Source organism: Lissotriton vulgaris, chromosome 12 (genome assembly GCF_964263255.1).
Source record: "Lissotriton vulgaris chromosome 12, aLisVul1.2, whole genome shotgun sequence".
In the NCBI taxonomy this organism is placed as follows: domain Eukaryota; kingdom Metazoa; phylum Chordata; class Amphibia; order Caudata; family Salamandridae; genus Lissotriton; species Lissotriton vulgaris.
In genome coordinates, this window is record NC_141700.1 from 143,829,711 (window position 1) to 143,845,516 (window position 15,806).

Genomic DNA, 15,806 nt, shown 5'->3' on the forward strand with positions numbered 1-15,806 from the left:
TGGGGCGAAGAGAAGCTCAGAGAATCTTTTTTTTTAGCATTGCGACTAAAAATGTGTACAGAAACGTTTATGGCTGTTTTGTCTTATTTATGTTTTTTTTCTTTTGAAATTACTCATTCAGCATATCCACATTTGTTGTTGTGCAATGAGGTGCCTAGCCCTATCACAACTACAAAGTAGGAATCAGTCTGTTGTTTTAAACATCTTAAAACATATATAGTGCAATGCCAACCTTTTTGTTACTCCTTCGCTTGTGGATGAGTTGGGGTTTTCAATGACAGCTAATGATCTTGATTAGACCATACCCAGATATTATTTAATGTGGGGGCTACTGGGGAGGTACTGTTACTGTAAAGTAATGAGGGTCCTATAAACAGATGCACACCTCTGTGCCTCGATCTTGTCATATGAATACATGAGTACAGCTTGCCAACATGGCATTAAGACGCTGCCAAGGTGTGGACTTTCAAGCGGCGAAGCTACGTTAGTTAAAACCAGGCCTGGGTGGAGTTTGTGGAGTTTCGCTACGCTGAACTCAGCACAGTGACAAAAAAACTCGGCAGAATTCCGCAAGTGGGGGAAGTCAGATCTTCCTGCTGCTCGAGTAGAAATTCTACCCGAGCAGCAGCTCGCTCTCACCTACTTACTGTTGGCGAGCACGAGCGGGGAAAAAACTCAGCTGCACTACGCAGAGTTTGCGGGGTTTTCTGCACTCCCCGAGCTCCGCGAAGTGCAGAAAACTCCACAAACGGAGCAGAGTTCACTGCCCAGGCCTAGTTAAAAATAAGCAACTGTCTGAACTGGGGTGGCAGAGTGGGCTAAAGAACGGTGGTGGATTAAACCCAGATCTCTTGACTGGGTGTGAGTGTCTGATTGATTCAGAAGCTCCGTCCATCACCAACCCCTTTTGTACAGCTTTTGGCCGCCATAAGTGTGGCAGGGCATACTCAGACGTGAGTCCCTTGCTCACTTTGCCACTGGATTCAAGCAAGCCGGGCTGAAGAAGGCTGGAATGCAAGAAACCGGTCCTCGGAAGGTTGTTTCCGATCCAGGGAAGGCATGGCTTGGCAGTTCGGGCTGCACTGTTCCCATGAGGCACAGGGTCAGACTGATTTGCATATAACCATGTCTGAACTGGGGTGGCAGAGTGGGCAAAAGAACGGTAATGGATTAAACCCAGATCTCTTGACTGGGTGTGAGTGTCTGATTGATTCAGAAGCTCCGTCCATCACCACCCCCTTTTGTACCGTAGTTAAAAATAAGGTCCTCATTTAGAGTTTGGCAGAGTGGGACATTTGACCGAATGTAACATATGTCCATCCCAGCATATATAGAATGCCACTGACTTCAATGAACTCTTACTTTGGCAGAGAGAACATCTTGCTTTTTTTGGAGAATGTCCAACATCCTAAAACTCCAGTTAATGAGACCCTAACTATGCATGACGCGCATCTTGAAAGTGAATGGTCTTGATGAAGTGGTGTGTTGAAGACTTTAGGAAAAGGTTGGTTTTGGTTTTGTTTTGATATTGAAAAAAGGATGAACAGCATTACAGAGTTGGAGCCAGCAGAAACTTTCTCCGAAGACCAGCAAATAGCCATTTTCCCTATTTCTATGATAGATAAGATGGGGGCCTGAGCTGTAATTTACAGCATGGTGGGCCACATACCTACAGAAGGGACTCTGAAGGTAAGAGATATGGTTTCGCGGAAAGCTTCAGTGACTAGTCAGATGATCTTGAACTGGATCCAACAGGCATGAGAACCCAATGGAGCGACTTACTGGCAATCATGATATGGTTGCAGGATGGAAACCGTAGACAAGTCAGACCATGAAGATGTCCATCTCGTGATGGCTGATGATTTATATTTTGAGGAAGCATATAGAAGCAGTGGCAGTAATAATGCATGATTAATAAGAATGTCTTCCTAGCATGGGAGAAGGACAGAGATATTTTTTAAGAGACTTTAATACTGGAGTTTTTTGGGATAGCAGAGATCTTCGGGTAAATTAAATGATGTGCACCCCGTGTTAAAAACAAAGCTCTATCCCTTCAGCTTCCTCATATAAAACCATTGTTTATTCTATCAGTTTCTAAATGGCAAACAAACTGTTGACCAGTAATGCTCAAAGTTAAGAAAACTAAAGCCCAACCACATAGATCACTGAAAATGCAACATAGAGTTAGTATGTGAAATCAGTTAGATATAGGAGAAATTTGAGGCAAATATTTGGGGTTGTGTTCTACCGTTACTGAAAGAGAGAGACAATGAGAGAGAGAGAGAGAGAGAGAGAGAGAGAGAGAGTGCCTGTGTCTGTGTGTGTTTTTGAGAGAGATGTCTGAATATTTTTGTACATTTTGGGCATTACTCACTCAAGCGAAACATGCTCAATTAAAGCCATTGATTGCAAGAGAGTCATTTTCTGTCAAAAAGTGATGTACGCCTCCTCGTCCATCAAAGTCACGGTTCCCTGCTTTTCTAAGGGTGGTGGAACAGCAAAGGCACATCTGGTTCTATTGTTGGAAAGGTTGAGCTGGCGTTCATTCACCACCGGGAGGCCAGTCTGTAGATGTCACAAGTCAAGACTGATTTGCATATAGTTGGATCTGAACTGGGGAGGTGAAGTGAGTTAAAAAATGATGATGGATTCAACCCAGATCTGCGACTAGGGGTCAGTGTCTGAAAAGTTTCAGCGCTCCGTCCATCATCTCCTTGTGTATGCATTGATGTCATAAAGCCCACCTTCCAGCATTGGTGTTCCCTATCCAGGACGGCTACATGTTGCATTGCGGATGTGGGCAGGCCAAATCATTAATGGGCTCAACAAGGGGGAAGAAAACACCCTGCACCACAAGGCCTTTGCTTCTTTCTATTTTGAAATGTTAACTGGTCACCAAGCAAAGACATAAAGTGAACATTGCAATTACGCTGAAAGTGCTTCTAACATGCCAGCGACACCACTAGCAGCGCAAAGGTTCCCCATAAAGTGTTCACAGATTATAGCGAGATAGTGGAATGCCTGTCAAACTTTACATATGCCTCTCAAGGTTTCACATTGAAAAGGTACACTGCCCAATTGTTACCTATTATATTCATATTTCAAATAAGGGGAAAGAGAGGTTTATTGGAGATCCAGTCCTACGAAGCCAATGCTTAATTTGAGCCAGTGGTTTCTGGTGCTCAGCACTGGCACTTAATTGTGGACCCGGCAACTATAACACACTGCCACATGGTGGCGCTGTGTGTGTAATTTAGAGATTAGCAGAACAACATTATACATTAAAAACGATTAATTCCGGACACCCAAGCCATTCTTATAGCTTTTGGGGCCTGGAATAGTCTGAATAATCGCACTTATAGGAGTGTTATGTTTGGTGATTACATTGGTATTGTCGCTGGCAGCGCTGGCAATGCAGTGGGTGGTTAAAGCTGCAGAGGCCTACCGGTGAGGGCCCTGGCACATATTTTATTACAAATTAAGCACTGTAAGCCTAGGATTGCTGTTCACAGAAATACTTGACTAGGCAGAAAGCTGTATGAGGCAGTTCTTGAATCTTTTTTTTATTCATTTAACCTAAAGTAACAATGCAAGAGATTCCAGGAATGATATAAAAATGCTCAGTTCCATTAAAGGCTGATAGAAATAAGAGGTATATGTAAACTAAATACAGCACAAGGTTTGAGTGGAAAAATAAAGAATCTTTTGTACTTATTTACTTCACGTTTTATGTAGAATGAACCACGTCCTATGGGTATCAGAGAAATAAGGAAGTAAAACAAGAGTACCTGTTTAATAGCTGGTAGACAAGATCAAGCAGGTACATAATATCAAAACAACAGGAGGGATTCAGGGTGTAAAAGCCAACAAAAACAGCCCGATAAAAACTGTTTTGTGAACAACACAGGCTATTTTGAATATGATTAAGGCATCAGTGGGAAGGCAGCGCACTGTGATGAGAACATATGATGTGAATAAAACATTTAGGGCAAATGTACAAACATTGTACTCTCTAAAAGTGGTTGTAATTTTACACCGACATTTAGTGAGTCTAGTAATATTTTGCGTACTGATCTATGTACTAATAGGTCAGGGCTCAAATTACCGAATCGCAGTGGGTCGCAATATGGCCTATGTCATTCATATTCATAAAGGAGGATCTAAACTGAGATTTGCTCCCTTCAGACGGATGGTGGCCTCCAGGGGTCAGCAGACCACCAAGCCTGTAATTGCTTTTAAATAAACCAACCATTTTTTAAATGGAACCTGTTTGGAAAAGTGAGTGGGTTTAAAAAAAAAAAAACTTTACAAACATAGTTAAGGCAAGGCAATGGCTCTTGAGACCATGGTGTAGTTTAAAAAAAGGTTTTTGTCAACATTGACAAAAGAGAAGAGGACCCTTGGGTACCCCTCCGCGTTTGCAAATGTGTTACCATTGCCTATATGTAGTCGATAAAGGAGCAATATTTTGCGACCAGATTTCAGTTACAAAACATTCATATATCCCGTTGCTAATTGTTATTTAGAAGGAAACCCGACAACATGCCCCTTCCAAATAGCGATTTGGTATGTACTTGCAAACCCAAGTTGCGATTCAGTAACAATTTGAAACCACAAAATCTCCTGGTACATCTCGCCCTTAATTCCCACCATTGATATGGCTCTAGCTTAAATAGCTTCCTAAAGAGGAACCAGAAGTAAATACTGGGTTCTTCTGGGCATAGAGAATAGATATATTCTAGGTGGATGTATGACGTTACTCCGCATACTTTTACTCCGCATACCGTTACAACGCGACTTTTACAACGCATCCCATTACAACGCATAGCGCTTTGAGGTGCTGGATAGTGGTAAGTATAATTTACTATTCTAACTCCAGTCCCCGTGGACCCTAGGGAAGGTGTTGGATAGTAAATTATACTTATTCCCTATCCTAGAGCGCCCCCCAGCGCAATGCGTTGTAATGGTATGCGGAGTAAAAGTCGCGTTGTAATGGTAGTGCGGAGTAAAAGATGCGTTGTAACGGGTGTATACCATTCTAGGTGGATAAAGAATAGACAAATTCTAGTTGAGTAACAAATAGACATTTTCTAGGTGCTTAACTCCTTCGATGCTCATGACGAGCTCAGCACGTCATGAGGCACGGTTGAGCTGTGCTAATTCATGAACAATGGGAAAGGATGGAAAGCAGCACAGGAGGGGAAAACCATCAGCAGCGATGGTGTTAAGGAATAGACAAATTCTAGGTGCGTAAGGAATAGACAAATTATTATTATTATTATTATGTTTCTTATATAGCGCCTGAATCGACCCCCGAAGGGGTATCTCCGCGCTTGCCTTGGGAACCCGTCCTGGCTTTTCCCTGTGAGATAGCCCCTACAGGGCATCCCCAAGGTGAAAGCCAGGTATCCCGCCGCGGGGGGGCCGTTGTGGAGATTAAGCAAGATTAATGCCCAGAGTTGCATAGTGTGAACCCATGATTAGGTCAGGCACCGAAGTGAGAATTATCGAGTCTATGGACATTTGAGCTCAAGACCCTGCCGCGTCGGGAATTGAACCCTGGTCCCGGGTCTGACCTCTGCTTCAGGGTCTGCCTGCTCTAACCAGTGAGCCACACTTCTCCCATTCTAGGTGCAAAAGGAATAGACGTATTCTAGGTGCATAAGGAATAGGCATATTCTAGGTGCTTAAGGAATAGACATGTTCTAGATGCTTAAGAAATAGACATTTCCTAGGTGCTTAATAGACATATTTTAGATGCATAAGGAATATACATATTCTAGATGCATAAGGAATAGAATATTATACGTGCATACAGAGTAGACATTCTTTCTATGTGCATAAGGAATAGACATTCTATGTGCATAAGGAATAGACATATTCTAGGTGCATAAAGAATAGACACATTCTAGGTGCTTAAGGAATAGACATATTCTAGGTGCATAAAGAATAGACACATTCTAGGTGCTTAAGGAATAGACATATTCTAGGTGCATGAGCAATAGACATATTCTAGGTGCATAATGAATAGAAAAATTCTAGATGCGTAAGGAATAGACATATTCTAGGTGCAAAAGGAATAGGCATATTCTAGGTGCTTAAGAAATAGACATATCCTAGATGCAAAAGTAATAGACATAATATAGGTGCTTAAGGAATAGGCACATTCTAGATGCATAAGGAATAGATATTTTCTTAAATTTGGAGCGCTGCCCCAAGTGATATATTGGCATCAAAGCGATCAGGGATGCGTTCTGGGAAGATAAGATCATCAGGCACCTAGATTAAAAAAGCACGCAAAACCCAAGCTCTCAAGGTACAAAAAAATATTAAAGCACAGACAAAGGGATTAAACCAAACCCAAACTCTAATCTCGCCAATTGCACGGATGTTTGAAAAGTCGACAAAAATACCGCAGAAATTTGATTTCCTGACCAACCCTACTGGGGTTTTAATGTCAATGGAATCAGACACATCCAAACATCAACTACAAACCCCAATCGAACCATCAAGACTCCCTGAGGAAAAAAGTATTGACATAGAAGTTTCACCGAATGAAAACATTTTAAACAAAGAAATTAAATCAAAGAGTGCAGCAAGTGAAACATTGAACCTAGATAGAGACCCTATAAATCATACTACAATGCACGAATTACAGCTGAACGACGCACAGCCAACAGGCATGGTTAAAAGAGATATCGGTGAGCCAGTGCTAACTACTCCTATGCGTCAACAACCCTTAGACTTGAAAAGGCCAATACCATTAGAAATTAATGTGGTCATTACAACTAATAGGAAACTTCTCGGAACAAGTAATAAGGCCACTGACAGCATGACAGCACTGGCAGCAGACCCCTCACATTCAAACAAGCCTGAGTGGGAACCCAGAAATATTGTACGGGAAACGTTACTACAACCTTCAGTTGAGGTCGAAGTTGATAAAACTAAAAAACGGAAATTTCTTGAATTAAGAAACCACGACTTGGATATATCAAAAAACCATGTGGTAGAATCTACACCGATAAAAATTCTTGAAAGGAATAACTCAACTCATAGGGAAAGGGAGCAAATTTGTGCGACCCCCAAAAACGGGGATTTGACTTGTCCAATTAAAGTTTATAACCTCACAAGAGAGTCAAAGGAAAAAAATGATTCTGGAACTTCATGGGACATATTCTACCAAACGTCTGCTCTAATACTAGAAGCGCTGACATATCAATCAAACAAAATGGATACACAAATTGACATACTCGGAGTAATGGCTAATGCAGTCTCTGGAATAGACAGAAAGTTGTCGGCGCTGAACTGCTTAATAACTAAAGCCCAAGAACACGCAGCAACTAACTATTTTGAGTGTCCCTGTGAACCAATCATAAATAAACTTTCAACCATACCCGATGTAGTAAATACTATATTGGAAGATGTAAAAGATCTAATTCCCATAAAAAACATAGGCAAAGCAGCCGGAGCAGGTCAAATCACACAGCCCGCTGAAGATCACAACGTTATTCAAACAGCAATAAAAAGCAATCTAGAAGAGGTTAATAAACCAAAACACCAAGGAAAAATAATAGGGCAGAATGTGGAAACCGAATCACCCCCCGTAGGCATGCAAAAGCTTTATGGTCAAACAATTGCAGAAAAGGAAAAAGTAAATTGCCAAGGATATAAACTCTCAAAGAGACAAAGGAAAAAAATCTGTAAGGCTAGAAATAAGTTAAGAAATCAAAACACAGTAAATCTATACCCCCCAGCAGAAGAATCCCAGGATTCCGATCCGGAAGATTTAATCGAAGAAGAACCAGCTCTGAAAAAATGTGAGATGGAGAAGATCCAGCTTGATACTGCGGGCAAGAGCGTCAAAGTTGAAAAATATTATGATATCTTTAATAATCAGACCGATAAACAGACTGAAAACATGCAAAAAACCCACATCGAAAATAACAGAAAGATAATGTGGCCAAAATAATCGGTGGAAATTTTCCCCTTGGGAAAAAAATGCAGTCACACGATAACCAGACTGCATCCCAGGACCCTGAAGTAGGAAATACTCAAAATGGAAAGGGATGTATAGCCTGGAATTACCCATGCAATATACAAAGTGACTCTAGTGATACTCAAATTGCACCATCTGAAGAAGAGCCTAACATCTCATTAAACGGAGGAAACAATCACTCAGGTTTCAGGATACGGAGAACAATTTGTCAAGAAAAAACCAATTCACTGAATGATCCTACAAATTCCCTCCAAAGGGAAGATTACCGACATGGTATTGGAAATCAGCCAGAAGACACTGCAACTGGTGTAGAAACAACAAGAAAAAAGAGGTATATCGGAGATCTTCACAGTAACCATGAGGAATTAACAGTTATAAGGACTGGAGAAGAGAAACAAATTATCCATAAAATTATGCAAAATAATAGCGAAAACAAGATGGTATCAATGAATTCAAAGAAATTGGCACAAATAATATTGACACCAGTATACAACTCAAGAGGTTCTAGTGACATTTTGAATAGAGGGAATATCTTACAACTATTTAAATCGATTCCCGATCTAGAAAAAATAACATCAAAAGACATTGAGTCGGTGGGTTTTGTAAAAAATACGGACGGCTCTCAGCCACAAACAGTCCTAACGGTCAACACTCCTCGTCTAGCGGAGCATATTATAAAACAGCAAGAAATTTTTGATGGTTGGGGGATCAAAATTGCTCATCCACCGCACAAACCTTACCCAAGTCCGTTTAAAAAAGATCTCCCAAAAAACGCCCTTAAGGATGTAACGGGCATTCCAGTATATTCAATCTTAAAAAACCCACAGGGTAGATCACATCAGATTAATAAAGAGAGCCCGGAAGATATAAAACTGGCAGAACCTCGGCAAATAAATGAAAGTTGGATACGGAATGCTCTGCACGATCACTGACCGGGTAACAAATATAACCAAATGAAGAAACATAGAGATCATCGGCAACCGGTAACCATATGTTCATGGAACATCAATGGACTGGGGAAAAAAATCCATAATGCTGGAATAGAATCCCTGTCAAATACTTATCAAATCATATGTTTGCAAGAGACATGGGATACGGAAGCTTTCTTCTTACAAGGTTATAAAGGGTTCTATGTACCAGCCACCAAATACTCCAAATTTGGACGCCCATGTGGGGGACTGGCAATATTTATAGGGATGGACCTGAAAATCAACCACGAACAGCTGGATACCAATAATGCAAATATCCAAGCTGTTAAGATAACAATGGGGCATGATGAGCAAAAAAGCAGGAATAACTTACTAATACTTAATATTTATATTCCACCAAACCAGACGTCACACAATATGGCTGAGATACCCGCCACCCCCTCTCAACACAATTCCCCAAGGATGGGAAACCGGAAACAGTCTGAATTTTTGGAAGACGGGAGGGAGTGACCCTCCCGGCCGTATTTATTAAAATATGAAACAAAATTAAAACATTAAAATAACAGTTTCATATTATGTACAATTCCATTACCACATTGCGATGTTTGGCTAACCTTAACATATTCTCTAATACAAAGGTTCTCCTAGCCGAACTAACATCCTACAAAACATTTACTTGTAATTTTGAAATTGTACATCCTAACGTTTAAGGGCCAACGGCAAGGTCGTAACCGGTGTCAAGATCCCTAAACCAGAAATATCCCCCTCACTTGTGAGGGGCGACCGCACAGAGGCGTACCTCAAGTGCAACTACCAATTTCCCTTGACTTGACGGGGGCCCCAATAAAACTCGGCGCCACTTAAAGGTCGTCCGAGGACTCGTGTGAGGTATCTAGAAGGTAGCGTAGACCCCCCCCCCCAAACCCCACACAACTTTACCATATCTGCCATCGCAGACGTCCTGGCCCCGGGAAATTCTCCAGGAGTGGGCTGTAGCCCCTCCTACCCAGGAAGGGGCCTTGACCGCCTTTCCTTTCCTTCCGGCGGCCCATCCTTAGAAGGGACCGCCTCCCCGTTGAGGGGCCAATGGCCACCTCCCTCGAGCGCTCCCATCCGTAATGGGTGACGCCCACTCATAGGGATCTACCAATTAGTGCTCACCGATCATGACCTTACCGCCCGACCAAAATAAATACGACAATGCTAACTAAATTGTTAAAAGACTAAATTCCTAGAAGATAATAACAACAACAACTTCATTAAAAGCATGCTTACTGATGACCACTTAAAGCAGGGTTACTTTATTTACACAACACACCACAAATTGACCTTTCTTTATTGCACATTCAAAGTTATCACGATAATAATCACAACCTGAAACAGAAAATCAGAATTACCACCAACAACTTTATTCAAAACCACTTGCTGTCCTCAGGGGCTGGTGGGTGGGTCAAAATTGGCTCTTAGTTCCGTCTCGAGCTCACTTGCAGCGAAGAGGTGCAGCTTCAGAGCACAGGAACAAGAGGATGCTTTCTTGGCTTGTAGCTCCTTATATCCGTCTTCAGGGCGGGCGTAAACCCGCCCCGGCCTGCCCCGAAGGCGTGGCCGGCCGCGTCAGTGTCTAGGCCAGCCCACTCCGGGGCGGGAAAAAGGCGCGCCCCGGCTACGCCGCTTCGGGCATACCAGCCGAGACGTGCCTCCCGCCCAAGATGGCTTCCCGGGGGGATCGGGGTACTCCACCATACGTTCGGGGGGACCGAATGGTCGCCCCTTTCCATATGGCTGAGATACCCGCCACCCCCTCTCAACACAATTCCCCAAGGATGGGAAACCGGAAACAGTCTGAATTTTTGGAAGACGGGAGGGAGTGACCCTCCCGGCCGTATTTATTAAAATATGAAACAAAATTAAAACATTAAAATAACAGTTTCATATTATGTACAATTCCATTACCACATTGCGATGTTTGGCTAACCTTAACATATTCTCTAATACAAAGGTTCTCCTAGCCGAACTAACATCCTACAAAACATTTACTTGTAATTTTGAAATTGTACATCCTAACGTTTAAGGGCCAACGGCAAGGTCGTAACCGGTGTCAAGATCCCTAAACCAGAAATATCCCCCTCACTTGTGAGGGGCGACCGCACAGAGGCGTACCTCAAGTGCAACTACCAATTTCCCTTGACTTGACGGGGGCCCCAATAAAACTCGGCGCCACTTAAAGGTCGTCCGAGGACTCGTGTGAGGTATCTAGAAGGTAGCGTAGACCCCCCCCCAAAACCCCACACAACTTTACCATATCTGCCGTCGCAGACGTCCTGGCCCCGGGAAATTCTCCAGGAGTGGGCTGTAGCCCCTCCTACCCAGGAAGGGGCCTTGACCGCCTTTCCTTTCCTTCCGGCGGCCCATCCTTAGAAGGGACCGCCTCCCCGTTGAGGGGCCAATGGCCACCTCCCTCGAGCGCTCCCATCCGTAATGGGTGACGCCCACTCATAGGGATCTACCAATTAGTGCTCACCGATCATGACCTTACCGCCACAGGCCGGATAGTTGACCGGCTATCCGGACCCCCCACAACACTCCTACCTAAAGGTCATGTTTTAAAGTCATTAGCCAAGCTATCAAGCCTCCTATGAATAACTCGTTCCCCACCCGGGACAGATGAACACCATCCCCCAAATACATACTGTCATCATTAATACAACCATGCGAAATAGAATGCAGTGTATTGGAACGGAACAATCTACTCACTTTGTTATTAATTTTCCTTACTGAATGATTCAGCGCAGAAACCGAAATAGCCCCCCGCCACACTTTCCGTGGGATCATATGGGACCATGCAATTGTGCACCCTGGAACTCTCCTCGCTAACCAACTTACAGTGGAAAGCATCGCCTCAAGAAGAAGTCGTCTACCAGTGGTGACCAAATCATTGCCCCCAAGATGTACTATGACTATAGACGGCGGTGACCTCATCCGCCCTAGCAAACCCTCAAAAAATGATTGAAACTGGTCAATACAGAGTCCGCCCCTTCCGTAGAAGGACACACTGTACCCGTATTCCCCAGCCATGTGAATCATGTCACCTGCTTTGAATACGTCCGCGGCACGTCTCACGTATGAGTGGCCCACGACCCACACCTCCTTTTTCACAGCCGGTGATGTCTGACCGCTGGCCCGGTGTTGGGTCGACTGCATAGTCCGCCCCGCCTCGTAGGCTTGCGCAACTGAAAACCAAACAAAACAAGAAGCGTGAGTGCATCATTACAGCTTCACAACATGTGCAACCGCACATACCTTTTATAACAATTGGAGGACCAACGCCCCACGCGTTTAACTTGTTCGACATTCAGACCCCTGGCTGTAGCCTCTGTAGCAGCCCCTATCCGAAAGGAATGGGTCCCAAACTCGCCCGGGTTCAAGCCCGCAGCGGTAACCGACATCGCAAGCACCCGCTGAAACTGAAACCTCGTCAGTGGGGTGGTGTCAGCGTGTCTCAACAAGGTCCCCCCACATGATGCCACCCTTTGTGCTAAATAATCCTCTACACACTTCACCGGGCACATGGAGGACCCGGGAATCCTTCGTATAATTATGGAATCACCCATCGCCCCTTGATCGGTCTTGGACCTGACAAAAGAGACAGTCATAGTCTCACCTCTTATCCGAACGTGCTCTTGGCACAGTCCCCCCATCACATCCCGCTTGTTCCTCGCCACTAGCTCGCTTACCCGCATAGCCCCATGAAATGCCAGCGTAAAAGCGGCTCGGAATAACACTGTCTCATACTGGGATGAACATGTTGCAGGGAGTCTGGATAATAACAGGGCCAACCTATCCAAACCTATCGGGCGCCTTTCATCTATTCTGCGACCCTCAAGGCGTTGCCACCCACGCAGCGCTTTTTGCACAACGAAAGACGCTGTCGGGTCCTGGATCCCATGCGCCCTTGCCACAAAAGAAATGGCGGCCCGATGCCTCTGTGCCGTCGCCACTGATTTGCCTGCCTGATGTAAAGACAGCAGAAATTTCACTACCAACTCCTCCTGGCCCCAACACTCCCCCCTAGCAGCCCCCAGAAAGGCCCAATAGGAACGGAACGCCCCTTCATATGCCTTCCTCGTCCTGGGTGCTAAACTCTCTCCCACGAGGTTTTGTAGTTCGGGGCACCGAGAGACCAGAGAACTTCGGGAAAGGGTGCCGCCACCGGGTCCGCTGTGGGCAGAAAACCCCAGAAGGCCTGCATACGAAAACGAGAAAGCGCATCAGCCGCTTGGTTCATTACCCCCGGCACATGTCTCGCCTTAAATAGCACATTCAATTGCATGCATAACAACACAATTTCCTTAAGCAGTCTCAGAATCCATTTGCATCGTGCTGCCTGGCTATTGATACACTCAACCACGGTCATGTTATCAGACCAGAAAACCACAGAGTGATCTCTGAACCCCTCAGGCCAAGTTTTCAGGGCCACCAGAATGGGAAAAAGTTCAAGAAAAGCAATGTTACTTGTCAGCCCGTACTCATGCCACCACGACGGCCATTTTTGAGCCGACCATTGTGTGCCGAATATGGCACCGAAACCAATGCTCCCAGCCGAATCTGTCCACAGCCCCAACTCCTCGGAGGACACCGCCGGTGTGTTCCAGACAATTCGACCATTGAAATCCGCCAGAAATGCCAACCAAATGCGCATGTCCTGGCGAACTTCTGCCGAGAGCCTTGTGCGATGATGACCCTCCTGCAGGCCGACCATGGCTTGAGCGATCGAGCGGGAAAAGGGGCGGGCCATCGGTATTACTCTTAGGGCAAAATTCAACTGTCCCACCAATTGTTGTAATTGATGTAGTTTAACCTTAGACTCACTTAAACACATTTGCAGGGATTCCCTGAATCTTAACACTTTGTCATCTGGCAAACGAAAACAACCTTCTTCGGAGTCGAGCTCGATCCCCAGAAACTCGAGGCAAGTCGCGGGACCCACAGTCTTACCTGGTGCCAAAGGCACTCCAAACTGTTTCATCAAGACACAAAATGCAGCCAAAGCCTGCCCACATTCCGGATCCCCGGCTGCCCCCAGGAACAAAAAGTCATCGAGATAATGCATAACATGCTGAAACCCCGTCTTCTTTGTGAAGACCCATTGCAGGAAACTACTGAACTTTTCGAAATAGGCACAAGATATAGAGCACCCCATTGGCATACACTTATCCATGTAATAATGACCCTGAAACATGAAACCAAGGAGACGCTGGTCGTCTGGATGTACCGGGAGCAACCGGAACGCTGACTCGATATCAGATTTTGCCATCAGCGCACCGGGCCCCAGGCGATTCAAAATGGCTACGGCCTCATCGAAAGATGCGTACCGCACCGAACACACTTCCGGGTCAATCGCATCGTTTATGGAGTGACCACGTGGGGCTGATAAGTTATGTATCAGCCGAAACTCACCCGGGTCCTTCTTGGGGACCACCCCTAAAGGGGAACAAACAAAGTTAGCAACTGGGGGCCCCCTAAATGGACCGGCGACTCGACCTCGAGTGACCTCTTTCCGGATTTTTTCCTGTACTACGTTTGTATGCTGTAAGACCGATATCTGGTTCTTACATATTGCTATACCTTGAAAGTCCCCCACTGGGATGCGGAAACCATATGAAAACCCGTTGCGCAACACCCCAGCAGAAGCGCGATCCGGGTATTCGCTGAGCCAAGGAATCATTGCCATGGTATCAATCGGGGTAGGTAACGGCGCCCCTCGGACTATGTCAGACCTGTTTGGCGCCTCCTCTACCCCCGTTCTCACCCGTCTTGGCTCTGCACATGGACTCAGGATGGGATGATTGCCCACACCCACTACATTCGTGCCTGAATTTGCATGACCCTTGGGGCCTAGTACATTTACCCCTATTAAAGTTCCAACAAACCCCCCTTCTCCCTGCGTTGCCGGTTGGCCTCGAGTGGTTGTCGTTACTCGTACCTGATCGAAAGGGCGTCCCGGCATATTGGCGGGAGGATTCGCCAGCGTTACTCCCTACCAATGGCAATTTCAACATACCAGTCTCCTCCATTTTGGACCAGGACACAGAATCATAACAATCCCAAGTTAAGTTTTTATCATGTTCTTTCGCTTTTCTGAAAATGTTATCATAGCAGAACCAATGATTACCCTCGTGTGATACAGAGTACCCCATGATCCGTGACTGATAAATCGGCAATTCGGGTAACAATTCGGGCCTACGTTCACCCAAGATAGATGTAAAAATCCCCCATGCTTTTCCCCAATTGCCAATGTTTTCATTTACCTTAAAGGCGGCCATCTTTGCGCGCCAAACACTAGGATGCATGACCTCCTTCTGGCACTTAACATGCTCCATCTCATAATGATCCGTAAGCAACGAGAAGATGTTTATATACTCCCCTGCCCATATCTTCTCTTTGATAACCAGAGGGACATGTTGACCCAACTTTTCCCTACGAGAGGGTGCCCACTCATCCCTCGCTATCGGCAATGGCCGCTTACCTGGACCGGAAGCTGCATCTGCGACCGAGCCTGTCGGTTTCTCTACTGCCGCAGCCGGCGTTGGTGCCTTCGCCGCTTCCCTTGTTTCACGCAGTTGCTTCATCAACATCTGCGCGTCGACAGCCGTGGCGCCCTCGGTACCTTTACCCAACCACGCTGCTAATTGTGCTGCCAGCTCGGGCGGCATATCCTCCCCGGACACAGGGGTGACCACAACGGGAATCGGATTCCCCTTCTCCGGCACGGGAGTGGGAGCTTCGCGTGGGGTACTGGGAACCGGGATGTCTCCCCCAGCTGCTCCCCTTTTGGGCCTCTTGCCTTTTCCTCCCGGAGCTGCTCCTGCCAAAGGACGTTT

General features: G+C 45.4%; 1 protein-coding gene across 1 annotated transcript in view; it reads left to right on the top strand.

Annotated features, from left to right (window-relative positions):
• CASQ1 (calsequestrin 1) overlaps positions 1 to 68 on the top strand; it is a 141,114-nt gene extending 141,046 nt beyond the window's left edge. The window contains exon 11 of the mRNA XM_086947615.1: positions 1 to 68. This exon is cut by the window's left edge and continues 1,883 nt beyond it. The gene's annotated coding sequence lies outside the window, so the exon portion shown is untranslated.
• Positions 69 to 15,806: the final 15,738 nt, after the last annotated feature.